Source organism: Cryptomeria japonica, chromosome 7, assembly GCF_030272615.1.
Source record: "Cryptomeria japonica chromosome 7, Sugi_1.0, whole genome shotgun sequence".
In the NCBI taxonomy this organism is placed as follows: domain Eukaryota; kingdom Viridiplantae; phylum Streptophyta; class Pinopsida; order Cupressales; family Cupressaceae; genus Cryptomeria; species Cryptomeria japonica.
Window position 1 is genome coordinate 68,876,425 of NC_081411.1, and position 17,115 is coordinate 68,893,539.

A 17,115-nucleotide genomic window follows, 5' to 3' on the forward strand; every position below is an offset into this window, starting at 1 on the left:
TAATCCCATGATTTGTTGAACTGATAATGCGCTCAAAAGTGTTTCTCTTTCTTTGCAATCATTCTCTTGGTCTTTACCCAATGTTGGTGGATAAGGTTGAGTCACTATAGGACCAACATAGCCATTCATTATAACTTCCCATATGTCTCTTCCAATGCAATTTAGATGTGTCTCCTTTCTGTTCTTCCATATACCATAGTTAGTTCCATCAATTTTTGGACTGTCCTTCTTGAAATTTTTTGCTGTTATAGGATCTCCTCAAGCTGTCAGACTTCTGCAAAAAGAGGACTTGGCTCTAATACCATTTGTTAGGGACCGGAAGGGAAATTGGTTCACCCCCCCTCTCAGTTGCCTTTCTCGTTCCTAACAAATCCAAATTGAAGCCTAACCCTAAAATATATTGAACCAAATTTAAAACCATGACACTAAACAAAACTGAAGTGTAGACCTAAACAAAATTTAACCTTGACTCTAAAATATGTTGAACTCTATCACTATACAAAATTACATCCTAAGTTTAATCACATTTAAACTTTAAATTAAATTAAGTGCTAACTCTCAACCAAATTTAATGCTAAACCAAAAAAAACACTACCACAATACTAAATTGAACCTTAACACTTACAAATAACAAAATTTTAACCCCAACACTAAACCAAACTACTTCTAACAAAATATTATGCAAAACTAAATACTCACTTCAAGCATAATTGGCCACCAAATCAAACGGAATGCTAAACCTCAACCCAATTTAAGACTACGGAAAACCCAAAAAAAATACAAAATCAATTTGAACCTTAACCTAACCTATAACCAAATTTAAAACTATAACACTAAACGTAAAATAAGTCAAATTAAATTCAACCCTAAATGTAACATAAATGAAATTGAACCCTGACATTAACATTGAACCAAATTGAACACTATAAGTAAAGCAATGTGAACCCAAACCATAAACCAAACTAAATCTAAATCATAAAGAAAATCAAACCCTAACACTTAAAAAAATAAAATTGAACCCTAACCTTAAAACACTAAACCAAATTAAACCATTAACCTAAACCTATTTGAATATCGAACCACATTGAACTGTAACCCTACACAAAGTTGAAGCATAACCCTAATCTTGTAATAAATCAAACACTACACCTCATGGTTCACTAAACCATATTCAACCTTGACCCTAACCCTGCATTTAACCCTAATCAAATCAAATTGAGCCCCCCCAAAAAAACTAATTTATGCCTTAATCTTATACCAAATCAATCCTATCCCTAATAAAAACTAAATTGAGTAATTTAACACTAAATCAAATGGAACCCTAAAAGTAAAGCCAAGACAAATTCAATCGTAAACTAGATTCTAACATAATCCTGTACCAAATTGACCCTAAAGCCTAAATTAAATTTGTAGAGGAAGGGATTTGTCACGTCCAAGATGATGAATATTACAGGATAAATCGATCCAACGCTATGCCACTCAAATTGATGCTAAAGATGAGTGGGGGGGTAAAACTGAAAAGATAAGCTAGTAGAGAATAGACGAGACTCCTTGATGACTCTATTGAGTCTTTGTCCTTAGGACGAGTGCACAGAGATAGAACACCAACATGGATTGCTATCCTCTAGTACGAACAATTTACAGAAACTATACGGGGGTAGTAGATACAATTATAATGTTAAATAAATATGGAAAAAAAACAATATAACCTAATAACACAAAATGAGAAATATTAGAATGACTTAAGAAGAGGAAAAAGAAGTAAGTCCACAACTGGTACATGATTGAATCCTTTCATTAAATGATATCCTTCTTATGATTATAAACCTGCACACAAGCAAGAAGGAAAAAGTTGGGGGTTGTATTTTGGAGTCCACCTTAGTCAGACCTTTGTTTTGATGTTTCTGCCTCCACCGACAACCCAAATAGATAGATAGATCAAAAGAAAAATAAATAGAATAATAAAATAATTAAATAGATAGGACATGTGATAAATCCCATGATACTGAAAGATGAGATAGAAAGAATGGCAGAAAGGTATTACCAAAGGGGCTTGAGAAATCCAAGAGAGTTTCAAAATATTTTTGTAAGAGCTTGAGAGTGTTGTAGGAAACTAGAGACTATTGCAGAAAGTGAGAGAAAGCAAGAGAAAGCTATGAGAACCTAGAGAACCAAAGAGATTGTATCCAAAATCTAGAGAGATATAAATAAGAGAAAGATGAATTTAGAAAGAGAGAAGAGGACGGAAAGAAGAGGGCTGATGAGCTATTTGAAACATTTGGGACTATGTCCACTGACCAAGATAGGTGATAAGTGGAAAGGTGTGCTCAGAATAGACATTGCAATGTTGAGATTTCATAGGATGAATGTGTATCGTGTGGGCGTTCACGTTACACGCTAGTGTCCAAATGAATCACAATCAAAAGTGACAAGTGGCAAGAGAAACACACAACTAACATGAAACATAAGTTGAAGGATAGCTACTGAAAGGTGCATTGAGAAGCATAAGAGGTAAAAAGCTTATGCAATGAATGAAATGAGCCTACTCAATTTCTAGGGGAATGGACACTAAAGTGCTCAAAAAAAATGTAGGTCAAATTACAAAGAGATATGCAGTTTTCGACACTACAAAATTAAACCCTAATCATAAAAAAATTTTAACCTTATCACTGAACCTAATTAAATATTAAACCAAACTAAACACTAATCTTGAACCTAAACACAAACTAAATTAATCAATGTAACACTAAATCAAATGTAACCCTAAAACTAAACCTAAGACAAATTCAATCCTAAACCAAATTCAAACACAACCATAAACTAAATTGACCCTAAACCCTAACCATAAATACATTTTTAACTTTACATCTGAACCTAACTAAATATTAAACCAAACTAAACAATAATCTTAAACCATATCAATTGAACTTTAACACTAAACCAAATTGAATAATTACTATAAACATAATTAGAACCTAACCTCAAACCAAACTACAACATAATCTAAACTTTAAATCGAATTGAATTCTAACCCTTAACCAAATTAAATCCTTGACCAAGTTGAGCTTTAACCCTAAAAAAAGTAAATTAAACTCTAGAACTAAACCATATTAAACTCAAATCGTAAACCAAATTGAACTTTAGCCATTTATCAAATTGAATTCTTACCTTATCCTTGAATAAAATATAATCCTCACCCTAATCCTAATTGAATATTAAACTATATTAAACCCTAAACCAAAACCTAAACAACTACAAGAAATGTAAGACTAAAATAAATTCAACCTTTTCGTTAACCTCAAAATAACTAAATAATCAATAAGACATAAATTTTGAACTTATTAAATAATAATTGATCGATAATTATTTTATTATTTATATGTTGCAACTTCCAACTACCAATACTACTAGTGCATACACACACATTTGTATAAACATCCATACATACATACATACATACATACATACATACATACATACATACATACATACATACATACATACATACATACATACACAATGTATACGGTGAAAAGTGATGATGATAAACTATTATAAAACCATAAATATTCAACCACAAACAATCTAGGTCCTAGAATGAAAAATTCACCAATAGCAATAGAAGTACCTAAGATCATACAAATCAACAAAATAAAGCAATCTGACCATTCACATGTGAAGTAGCGTTTCAATTTCCATTGTCTCCTATCACCATTGATCTTGTTTGATTTATTTTCTCCCAAATTTTATGTGTGCATAAGATCTCAATAAAGAATGGATTGTGGTTAATAGCTTAATCGTAATAAGTTTTGATTACATAAGATTGATTAGACACACTGATTAGGCTTGAAAAGGAAGAGGACTTCCTCTTATATAGATAACACAGTAAGAAATGGAGGGATGAGATTAAAAGGTCTAAAGGTAAATGGTCAATTAGGATTAAAGGGTAGGTAGAGGAAATACCTAAATAATAAAGGGGGTAGGTGTAAAGTTAAATAAACGAAGAAACAAATAGAGAACGGGTACATTTTTGTACTGCAACAAAATAGTCCAACTACCTAAACTAAAATACAAAGAGTAGAAGGGAGAAAAAACAAATACCCTTGGAGAACAAACAAATATAGAATTCAATGATTTCGATAATCAGTAGTAAAAATTCATATAGGTTAAAACTTTAGCTTTTTGATCCATACATTTTATGTGTAACAATAATTTAATTTTCAAAATCCATGTATAGATGATGACAGCACTGCAATAACCATATAAAGTAATTAATAGCATATCTGAGTAGTGCTTATGACCATATCAGCCCCAAGGAAATCAATTTTATTTATGCACTAGGGCATTTACAATTTCTTATTTTTCTATATTGCAGAAATTTCATCTAGCTATTGGGACCTCACTGCAACATCCTTCATGGCAAATCCATTTTTCTATATTGCAGAAATTTCATCTAGCTCTTTGGCTGCCTCAATATGGGTAGCCAAAATGGTCTCAATATCAGGTAGTTACCAATACCAACTACTTACTGAGATGCGTTCGATAATGTAGATCATGGATAAGTATCTCCACATCGGAAGCTATATGTAGTATTGACCAATTGGTCTCAAAGGTTTGTAGTAAGATACTATTGATTGCATATACCTAAAAGAATAAGTGATACCAGAGTAGAGAGAGCCCTAATGCATCAATAATTTACTCAACGCATAGCTATATTTTTTTAAATCATCCTCAAGGTATGCAATGATAAGTGTAAATGTTTTGGGTTTATCTTGTCACTCTTTACCCCTCATATGACTAGTTTTCAAATAGAGATACATTTTTCTTTCACTTTTCACTTGAAAACAGACCACGTGCCTCGACTGTACTGCCTCATTTTTCATTAAATGTAGAGCAGGACTCACGTACCATGCTCTCACTCCAACTTTGCTGGGAAATTCTTCCATAATACGAAGATAGGAGTTACAGACCAAATGAAATCAATGAAAGTGCACAAAGCTTTTCTTGTCTTTTAACGGGTTGCAATCTTCATATCATTACCAAAAATTCAAAGGGACAAAGTTTGTTTATTTAACAAAACACAATCCGTTTTAGTAATTTTATCTACAATATTTTAATTTTATTAATATTTCTTCATACTTACTTACCCAAGCCATAGCATACTTAGGGCCCAGAAATAAAGGTAAACTTCCATATCTGAAGCCCATAATAGTAAATTGAATTGTATCCATATACAAGTTTATTTTAGCTAGAGTACCATTTATATCTAATATGTCACAGTGTGACATTGTCAAAGAAATACAAATACATATAATTTTTAGTGGTGTAGACATGTATTCTAGGCAACAACACATTGGAAGCAGTTGTAAGATCCACTTGTAGGCTACCACAATATTTTTTTAAAATATAGATTATAAATTTAATCAACCAAGTATCTTCTTATATCAGGATTGGAAATGTTGAGTTTAATATTCTTCCAATGATCATAGTGGCAACAACTCATTGACACAATATACTCATATAATTACAATTGAATTATTAGCCTTCCATGTTCACGGTCATCCATTGACCCCAATGTTAGCCTTGAAGGTTCTCTCCTAATTACCTAGCCTACATATCCACTTGGGGAAAGTCAAAACCTTTGTAGTTCACAATCAAAGGGAGTTGATTCTCTCCTCTTGATGAGATCTTGATATCTCTAAACCAAACAATTATGTTATTATTCTTACTTAGTGTTGTTATAATTAAGAGATACACATTGCCATCAATTGTTGGTTGCATATTCCAAAGTGTCCAAACATTAGTGTTCGATGTACACATATACACAAGGGCCATAACACAACTCCTACACTCAGAGACTGTCTCAATCATATATACACAAGGATATATCTCATACAAGTGACAAGTGCCCAAGATGGCTAGTTCCAACATACATCACATACATGGTGAGTGGTTCAAACACACATCACAAGTACCCAAGATGGCTAGTTCCAACATACATCCCATACATGGTGAGTGGTTCATACATACATTGCATAACAATAGCGATTGCCTCATACATGCATTATAATGATGGCAGTGGCTGTCTCTTTTACATACTTGCCAAGATGTGAGGGATTGACTCATTTACAAGCATCACAAATAGTAGCAACTAAGGTTGGGGTCCCACAGGAGGGGCTTGGGCTCTATTTTTGTGGAAGAGGTGGTCCCATGAAGAATTTTTTTCGTGCATTATTTGGAATTTTTTCCTAAAAAATAGCAGCCCCTACTTTTTTAGGAATGCAAATTTGAGTGGGTGCAAAAGGGGTGGGTCTATAAATTACCCCACCAGCTTAGTGATGCTATTGCCATTTGTCAAAAATCAAATCTAAATCTAAATTTAATTTCTATTAAAAAATAGTTTTGGAGGGAAATGAATAAGAAAATGAATTATCTTTATTTGTTTTTATTATGCACATCCTATAAAAGATATTCATGAGACTGCCAAGCTCCTTAAATTTAGGAGCTTAAGCTCAACTACATTACAAAATTCATGGAACCACCAACTTAAAAAATTCATGCATCACAAGATAGTAGTGACTCTCTCATTTACATACATCACAAGATAATAGTGATTGATTCATCCTCAATGGTTGGCTATCTCCTGTCCTCAATGGCTAACTATCTCATGTCCATAGTGATAGTGCATCCCAATTGCTAGCTATCTCCTTCCTCAATGGCTAACTATCTCCTGACCATAGTGATAGTGCATCCCAGATAGAAAAGGAATGTCGGTGCACTACATAGTTTGCAAGGTTAATCTGATCTTCTTTGCCCAAAAACCAGTCACTCAAACATCCAACATGCTCATATATCTTTTCTATGAGAAAATCCACACCAACATCAAGCGTGGCAATATATTTTCACTAAAAAAGCCTCGTTTGGTTTGAGATGGAGGAGCTACTCCAACAGCCAAAAGAAGCAAACAAGCAGCCATGTTGACATTTATCTCGCAGAAATTTTTCTGGACTCAAAACCTCACACTTAAACTGATTCCACACTAAAAGCATATGAACTAAAAATGATACAATAGCATAACACATACATTTTCCCCACAAACCCTAGATAGAGCCTATAAAATAACGATGCCATTTTGGTGGTTGTTTACTGCACATTGCTACCCTAGACAAACCTGATAAAATGAAGGTACATTAACTACTGTTGTCTAGTGTTGCAAGTTTGGTGATTTCCTCATCTTATTAGTGTTAAAGTTAAAGTTAATAGTTACATTAAATATTTTTCAGAATTAATTGCACTGGAAATAATGGAGAACATAGTGGTATGTTATTTTTTCTGGAAAGAGTCCGTATTTCTTTTAAAAAAATTGTTTGTTTATCCTTCGAGTAAAATCATGTATTTTTCCTTGTGTTGTTGTCAGCAGTTATTGAATTCTATAATTGGTTGATTGTTTTGATATTTAGCTTGTAATTGTCTTTATGTTGAAGGTTTTATTGGAATGATTTTTTGAGTTTCTATTTAAAGAAATATACACAATTATATATAGATATAGTTGTATATATACTTTTAGTTATGTTAAGATTGTTTTAATGTAATTTTATAATTTATTAATTAAATATCTAATATTTAATTATGTCCTCCAATCATTTAAATATCTAATATCTAATGGTTATTCTCCTATCCTATAGACTCAAATATTAAATAATTTCTTAAATTATTTAATCCATCTTATCCAACTCACCTTCCATCTCCACTTCATCTTCCCTTTTCCAACTCATCCATCATGTGGCTAAGGAAATTAATATTTCTTAAATATTAATTCATCATTTATCTCCAACTTCCAAACTTAATTAATATGGTGTACATACACGTATTTCATAACCATTTCCTATATTCTCTCCAACACCCCCTACATCTTAGGAAGGACTTGAGTCTACTTGTCCTATCATGCCTTAATTCTTTTCCAACCATCCCTAGATTCCCTCAGTCAGCAACCCAGTCAAGGTGAGATGAGTGACACTTGTCTTCTCCTTCCCCCTTTCTGTCAACCTTCACCTTTTCTCATAGCCATCCAAATCTGTAGATCTGATCATGCCTGTTGATCTGAGCGACATCATCTCATACTCTCAAGGTCTATAAAATCAAGACCTTTAGTTGAGAGAGAGTTAGACTTCAAGTGCATTTTCAAGCAAATCATTTGTAAAACTTATGCATCCTTGAGTTTTAATCTTGAAGCAAAATATCAATTATCATTTAGCATAATCAATTTTGCATGATCATGTAGTATTGCATATCATAGCATCGGTTAACTACTAGTTATCAGTTCATTCTTCACATGCCATCTTGGAAGCTATTAGTGCATTGTCTGAGAGCACACCATCTACAACTAGGAACAGTGGAGTTAAGACACAATGAGATATAAACCATGAAGGTAATATTAGTATTTTTATTTCATATGTATTTCATGTAGTTTCATTGGTTGAGTTTGGATTTCCTATAGCATTTCCATTTGTATTTTTTGAAACTAACTTGTTGCAGGTAACATTCTGAGGATGAAATTCAAGTCGACATAGTTTCTTTCCAAGAAAGAAAGCTCCACTAGAAGTGCTCTTCCTGTCATCAGTATCTCTTGCCCAATCTGAATCTGTATATGCACATAAAGTGAAGTTATCATCTCTAGAATACCATAAGCAATATTATGTTGTACCTTGCAAATACCAGAATATCCTCTTTACTACAAATTCATGAGTTTCTTTAAGATTAATTTCATATCTTGAAATAATACTTACTACATTTATAATATGATCATTAGTCATAGTTGAATTTTTTGATTGTACCAGTATAACTGTCTCAATGTCCTGTGTCAGTATAACTTTCACGTTAGTGTTGTCTAACATTTTTTGCAATCTTTTGTTATAACATCGATATGCTTTGCTTTGATTAGAATACCCAAGAAATATTCCTTCATCACATCTAGGATAAAACTTCCTAGTTGACTCATCTCTTTTGATATAAAATTTACTTCCAAAAATTATGAAATACTTAATAGCAAGTGTATGTCCAAACCATAATTCATAAGAGGTCTTACCGGTTTCAGCTTTGATATGAACTCTGTTAAATGTGTAGACTGTTGTACTCACAACTTTTCTCCAGTAGATGTGAGGAAATTTGGCTTTCATCATCATGGTTCTTGTTGCATCCAAAATGGTTTTGTTCTTCCTTTCCATTACTCCATTCTGATAAGGATTCCTAGGTGTAGATAATTATCTCCTAATTCCATTTGTCTCACAATAACTATTAAATTCATGAGAAGTGTACTCACCACCTTGATATGATCTTAGACATTTGATTTTCAGTCCAGTTTTAGTTTCTACCTTTTCTTTAAAGATCTTGAATTTCTCAAAAGCTTCCGACATCTCCTTGAGAAAATTCAGCCACATCATTCTAGAATAATCATCAATTATTAGCATGAAGTACCTATCACCTTGAAATATTCTAGTCCTTGTTGGACCACATAAGTTAGTGTGAATTAAATCAAGAACATCATTAGATTTATCATGTATTCTCTTAAAAGAAGTTCTAACTTGCTTTCCCAATTGACATTCCTTACATATCGGATTATGAGGCTTCATAATCTTAGGTATATCTCTAACTACCTTGGTTGAACTGATCTTGATAATGCAATCAAAATTAACATGACACAACCTATTATGCCATAGCCAACTCTCATCAATATGAGAAATAAAACATGTCTTATTACCAGTGTTCAAGTGAAAGATATTATGTCTAGTTTGAGTACCAGTAGCAATATCCAAAGCAATCTGGTTAATGATTTTGCATTTTCTGTCCTTGAATTGAAGTTATAATCCCTTGTCCAACAATTGAACAACACTCAAAATATTATTCTTTAAACCTTCTACATAATAGACGTTATCAGTATTATGCTTACCATCCAAAGAAATGGTACCTCTACCTTTGATCATACATGCTTTGTCATCTCCAAATCTTACTTGACCACCATTGTATTCATGCAAGGACAGATTTTCTTTTATCTCCAGTCATATGATGTGAGCATCCACTATCAACTACCCATTCATCTTTACCTTCAATTTTTTCAACTAGGGCCTTTTCTTCATTTTTGATACCTGGTACCAATTCATCTTCCTTTAGGGCATAGAACATCCATTCATTTCCATTGCCTGATCCACTAGAAGAGTCTTCTGTCAGTTCATCCATAGAGTCATCAGTTACTCCTTCCTCATCTACTATGTAGTATTGTTTATTTCTCTTGAATCTATATCTATTCTTATTATGCTTGAATTATTTCTTAACTCTTTCTTCAAATCATGCATTCGTTTCAGGACATCTAGATAAAAAATGACCAATATTATTACATGCAAAACATTTAAAAGGTGCTTTTCCTTCATACTTACTTCCTCTTGGTCCTTAAGGTATCTTCTAGCAAATAAGGCTTCAAGTTGCTCAAATTCTTCATCCTCTTTCCTCATATCTTCCATTTCTTTTGCATATAGGGATTTCATATCACTCTTACTAGTAGATGATGATGATGCATGAAATGTAGGTTCAAATTTTGCAGCCCCAGAAGGTTCAAATTCTTCAAGCTTAAAAGAAGATAATTTCCCAATCAGAATGTCTCTGTTAACTGAAGTGTTTGCCAATGTTCTCAATTCATTAATTATAGTTGTCTTCATCTTGTAAGCCATTGGAAGGGCTCTTAAGACTTTGGAAACTATTTCATCTTCACTCAGTGATCCTCCACAACACTGAATTTCTATGACAATCTCATTTACTATTTCCATAATTGTAGCAATTCTTTCATTGTCATCCATCTTCAAGTTCTCATATTTCACCTAGTAACCATCAAGTTTAGCAATTTTGATAGTAGGGTCTCCTTAATTTAGAGTTTGCAATTTATCCCATATAACCTTTGCAGATGATTTATCAGTCAATCCCATGATCTACTGATCAATAAGAGAACACAAAAGGGCTTCTCTAGCTCTGCAATCATCCTCAATATTTTTATCCAAGTATGCAGGAGCAGGAATGCCAGATGTCCAATCATCAGGTGTCTATCCTTTCTCAGTGATATCCCAAATATCCTTGCCAAGACATCCAAGATGAGTCTCCATTCAGATTTTCCATATCCCATAATTTGTTCCATCAAGCTTAGGGATCTCTCTTCTGAAAATAGTTGCTAGAGGATTAGTTGCCATAGGATCTACCTCAAGCAGTTAAGCTTCTGCAAAAGAGGACCAAAGCTCTAATACCAATTGTTAGGATAACCGGTGGAAAAATGAGAGGTGGGGATGAATCAGTTGTCAATAGACTATATCAATTAATCCACTTTACAACCTTAAACCAGAGCACATAAACATTAGATATTGAAATAATAGAAACAGATACTGGTAAACAATAAAACTTAACAATAAAATAGATAGTCAAAAAAATGCAACCATACCACATAACACCATGATTTGTACGTGGAAAACCACGGTGGGAAGCCTACCCACAGTCAGTTGGTACTTCTGCAGAAAGTATGTGATAAAATGAGGGGCTTACACATGCAAGAAGGCACACTACCTAGAGCGTACTACTCACTACAAAAGAGTCTCACTGACTACAAAGAGGTTAAAACCTCTTCAAGATAATTGCACAACAATCCTGTAGAATGAACTACCAAAGATAGCATCTACCATGCCTGATTATAGTCTTGATTATGCTCAATACTGGAGACCTTTGACCTCCTACATTAACCAAAATCGATCTTCAATGATCGACTTGATCCTCTACCTAAATGATATTACATTATTCTCACATTACATTCCCATGCCTAGTTCCTTACCATAAGATGATCTACAATGAGATCTTATATAGATTTGTACAAACCCTAAGGCCTAAACCAATTAGGTCAGCCACCTAAAAGATATTACAATAAGATCATTACATACAATCATATTACAATGATGTGTCAAGTCGGCTTTAGATGAAAACAATATTAACCAATCCATAAATCATCCCAGTAAAATGTAGAGAGCATGTTAACATGATATTGGTTCATAACCTAGACAGGCATTGGACCTACTCTGGGTCCAGCACACCAAACCAATGTCTTCAACAGGTTGAAGCACGATCAAGGATCGCATTTTGCATCATGAATTCCATCTAGAAGCTGCACCAACACCACTTATGCATCGTTTGAAAGAGTCTGAATAAAGGCTTTGCCGGTAAAACCTTAAACCTATGCCGGTATGGGCTTACTAGAGTGTATGAAAGCATCCAATCACCAAGTCAATACCAACTAACCAAAATATGTTTTAGAAGCATGTAACATAGAACCAAACATATTTCATTTATCCAAACATGCCGGAAGTGTCCAACTGATAGTCCCTTTTGTCGGTAACACTAGATCTTTTATCAGTAGCCAAAACCTGTTTGCTGGTAACCAACCATAACATCTAGTGTTGGTAACCAACCATAACAACTAGTGTTGACATCAATGACAAAACATCAATGCAACACATAATCAATCCTTCCATATTGCCAACAGTATCTAGCTACATAAGGAATATGAGTGAGATGCAACAGAAATAAGAGAGGTATCTATAGAGTATATTAGTGAAGTTGGTGTGGGATCAAACAATATATGTGGTTGGGCATTAATAGAGGTAGATTTAGGCTAAAATGGAGATCAAGAGTTATGAGGATAGGTACAGATTAAAGAAACAAAGTTTGGTTTAGGATGAAGATAAGAGTTTGAGAGTGAGATTAGAAACAAAAGTATGTAAGAATAAGTTGGGTAGAGGGGCCAATATAAGGCCATAGTTTAAACTAACGTATTTATAGATATAAGAATATTGAAAATGATTGCAATCTATGTAGTAGAGAGCCTTTTCATTTTCATTTTGTGTTTTGTGTTTGTCTCTTGAAGTTTTAAAGGAGTGAGATGCTTCTTGCATCAATTGGTATCAAAGCCAGGTTCATGAGTTTGTAGAGTCTACATTAGGACCTCCAAGGGAAGTTGAAGTGGTAGGTTTCTCTAAGAGGCTCACGAGAATTATTTTAGTTGCATGAGGAACCATGAACAATTGAGAGCTATGAAGCAGAAGCCATGAAAGAGGGTTGGAAGTGTGAAGTTGTTGTAAGCAATTCAAGAGGATCATTGGAAGTGTGTAAAATCTTCAACAATTGAGAGCTTGAATCAATGAAGAAACTTGAATATAAGTGAAAGATTTCAATAGATAACAAGAAAATGAGTTTTAAAAAGAGAACAAGGTGGGTCATGAGAAGGCTTGTGATGATTTCATGTTTGAACAATATTTGGAAGAGAGCTATGTGATGTGAAAAATCTTATAAAAGAAGAATAGTTGAAGCCGATAGGAGAAAGACATTAGAGAAGCCCACAAAAATGGAAAAAAGAAAAGAAAAGAGAGGAAAACATGGCCATTGTGGACTATTAGCTGGTGAATACACATAAGACATGTAATGAAGGTGAAAGTACCTCAATAGTTGAGGTAATAGAAGATGAAGAAGTTGAGAAGGTAGAGGTTGTAACAGAAGTTGATCAAGAACTTGATGAAGACGGTGCATTGCTTGACGAAAGAGATTGTTTTGAGTGAAGAAAATGAGAAAGAAGATGTAATAGAGCTACAGAGAGAAGTTGTAGTGGTAGCGAGCACTGCTGAAGAAGGTGTTGTAGAAATGGATATTCAAGTTGCAATTTCCCTACTAGACGTATATGCAAAATATAGAAAATGTTCAACTGAATGCTTCAAGTAAATGTTGTCTCACGAACTACCATGATTGCAAGATACATATAGAATGGATTTGTCAAATAGCCTTAAACACTTCCAAGCAAATGAAATACACTAACATTAAGCCAAACTCCACAACTTTTGGTAGCAATCCTCATTATCTAAGAATACACTATAGATATCCATCAAAAGAAAAACACTTTAAAGACTTTCATTATGCGAAGATTAGAAGGTCTTTAGTGTTTGACTAATTCCACTCCTACAATCAAGAATTAATTAATGAAAATAAATCAAAACTAAATTGGAAATACAAAAGAAGAGGAAAGAACTGAAATAAATGTAGTAGAGAGAGACAAATAACTTTCTCCTTAAAAAAAATACAAATTAAAATAGGTTGGTCGATTATGCCAAGATTTGGATTTTTCAGATGATGGGTTAGAGAGTGCTGAGTCGGAATTTTCAGAGGCACGCTAGAAATATTAAAGATAATTATTGAAGAAGATTGAAGGGACGTAACGCGTCGCAAGAAGATGGAAAGCCCAATCTGGGCATTTGATTTATAACTTTTGATGCAGCCTTTGGATGGAAAATAAAAACGCCTCTTTGATGCAGCTAGAGGATAAAAAGATAAGAAGTTGAAAGAAAAAACAGAAAGGATTCGATCAATTAATATCGATTGGAAGCAGCCAAGTGGAATACGAATCAAAGAGACAATAGCAGACTATAAAATGCGATAGGAAAAATAAAGAAGGGTAATGATCCCAAGAGGAGGTGTGTATGTGGCTGCGGAGGATTGATTACTGAGCTACAAGATGAAAAAAAATAGGTATCGATAGAGCATGTCATCCAAGCTGGTGTTGGATCGAACAATGTGTGTGGCTGCGCATTGAGATAGATATGATGAGTTCTAAGGACAGGTGCAGATGGAAGAACCATTGTTTGGTTCATGGTTGAAGAGCAGAGTTGGAGAGTACTCGATTAGAAAGAAAAGTGTGTGAGAATAAGTTGAGTAGAGAGTCCAATAAAAGGCCACAATTGAAAATAATGTATATGCATATCCGAGGAGATTTAAATTTGGTGTAATTTGTATGTTGAAGTTTAGAGGCAAGAGGGAGGCACCTCTAGAATCAATGTTTAATCTTGATGAAGTTCTATAAATGACCACTTCTTGGACTTAGAATGATGTGGGTAACATTAAGTAGTTGTCTTATTCACTAAACTAGTTAATGTTGTAAAACAAATATCTTTATTAGCCTTGACAAATTTATTTGCATGAATAATATTTATGGTGATTCAATTTACGCATAATTTAAATACAAAATTCTAGACACATATTACAACCAAAAATTATACTAATAAAACTTGTGACTTAAGATACACTTGATCAATTAATTATATTTGCCATTACAATTTTGTTGTATTTATCCATCAAACTCACTCTTTATTTCCTCAAACATGATCTATACTATTGTGAATATTTGGAAAATTAATAAAACCTCTTCAAAATAAAAAATATTAAAAAGTTATGTTTACTTGAAACAAAATTTGTTCTTATGCCGAAAAGAGTAAAAGAGATTATTTAAATTCTTTACCCAACCACCACAATATTAAAGTAAAGGAAATGAATTATGCCTATTTGAGAGATGATGTATAACAAAAGATGTGAAATGAAAGTAGGGTATTCAATTTTGTGAATAAAATATTTAACACAAGAAGAGGTTGAATATTGTCTATTTTACCTTAAAATTTATTTTATGCCTCTAAGCAATTGATCATTTTCCAACTTGATTGAACAACAAAGCTGATCTCGTGCTTTTTATCCTTATCACTCTATTTAACTTGTCTTTTTTTTAAAGTATCACATAAGTTTGATAATATTAATTTATTAATGGAAGAAACTCTATCTAGGAATTTCTTAAATATGAACACAAATGAAAAATGTGGTTTTTTGTTTTTCAAGTATTTTGTATTGTCTATCCAACCATCAAAACATACATTTGATTTTACAAATATTCTCATTATCAGTTTTATTTCCATATTATTTCAAGGTCAAATATATAATTTAACATCCAGATATAATTTGTTTACAATCTCTAATAATGATACCACATTAGGACTTTATAATGTTTAAAATATTAATATATCTTAAGTAGTCTTTTGTTATAGAACTATCACGAGCTCCATCAATAATTAAATCATAATTTCAAGTCTTTTAGTTTATTTCAAATTTTTTAAAAATATATTTTTTATTTTTTATATACTTGACATGTGAATTTTGTTCCCTTTTTAAATCAATTTAAAGCATATGGATTATATAAAATATTGTTAGTAAGATATATTTTTTATTATAAATTTTAGATTGCTTGTAAGCAATCAAGTTGATGAGATAAGTCATGATACTATTGATGTGTAATTAAAGACTATGAAAATTAATAAATTATAACATCTCTGATCATTTTTTCTTAACAAAATGTTTATAAATAGTAAATACATCATTATTAGATATAATAGTTTTTTAATAGAGATATAAATGTTCAAAAATTGTATTGGAGAAAAATATTCATCTAATGATAATTTATATATATTAGATGTGATCATTTATCTTAAATATGAGCTTCTATTACTATATCTTTTTTTTTTTGATAAGTAATAGGCCAAGGGTCGGAAATTTTTATTGATTTAAGTATTTTACATCTCAGTTCAGTGTGGCACTAGAAGGAAAGAACCAAGGCAAGAAAACCTCCAGTCTAGTCCAAGGAAGATTAACTTCCTAGAAAAAGTACAAAATCTTATGTTGGTATTTCTACCTTACATTGCTTGGCCATATTGCCATTGAAATATAAATGTGAAAATTATACAAATGTTGTGGATTTTATGAAAGTTCTGAAAGATTTATATTTTCTCTTAGATATAGATCCTGGAATGAGGCTTGAAAGATACTATCATTCCCTCCTAGTATCCTTGCCCTGCAAAACAGACTAGCCAACGCAAAGTCTACAAACATCTTGAAATACCATGTCAGCATATGTTAGTTTGAAATAAAGCAAGACATTGAAATGTACTACCATATTATAGTGGATGTCATGATGATAATCAGAAAATGCTCTTGTCAAGTCAGATAATTCCAAAGATTTATCCCAAGAATAGGAGAATTATATAATTTTAGCTATGATTCATAGACAAAGTTTCATTCAGTCACAAAAATATTTGTATTGATCCTCGCGGAAGGAAGAAATCATTAGTCTAGCATCACTACATATTGTCCATCGATTTTCATCAATTTTATGTTCACACCATTTTTTGATGGAATCATGAGCTTCGGTGGCTTAACTTTATCTTCCCTCAA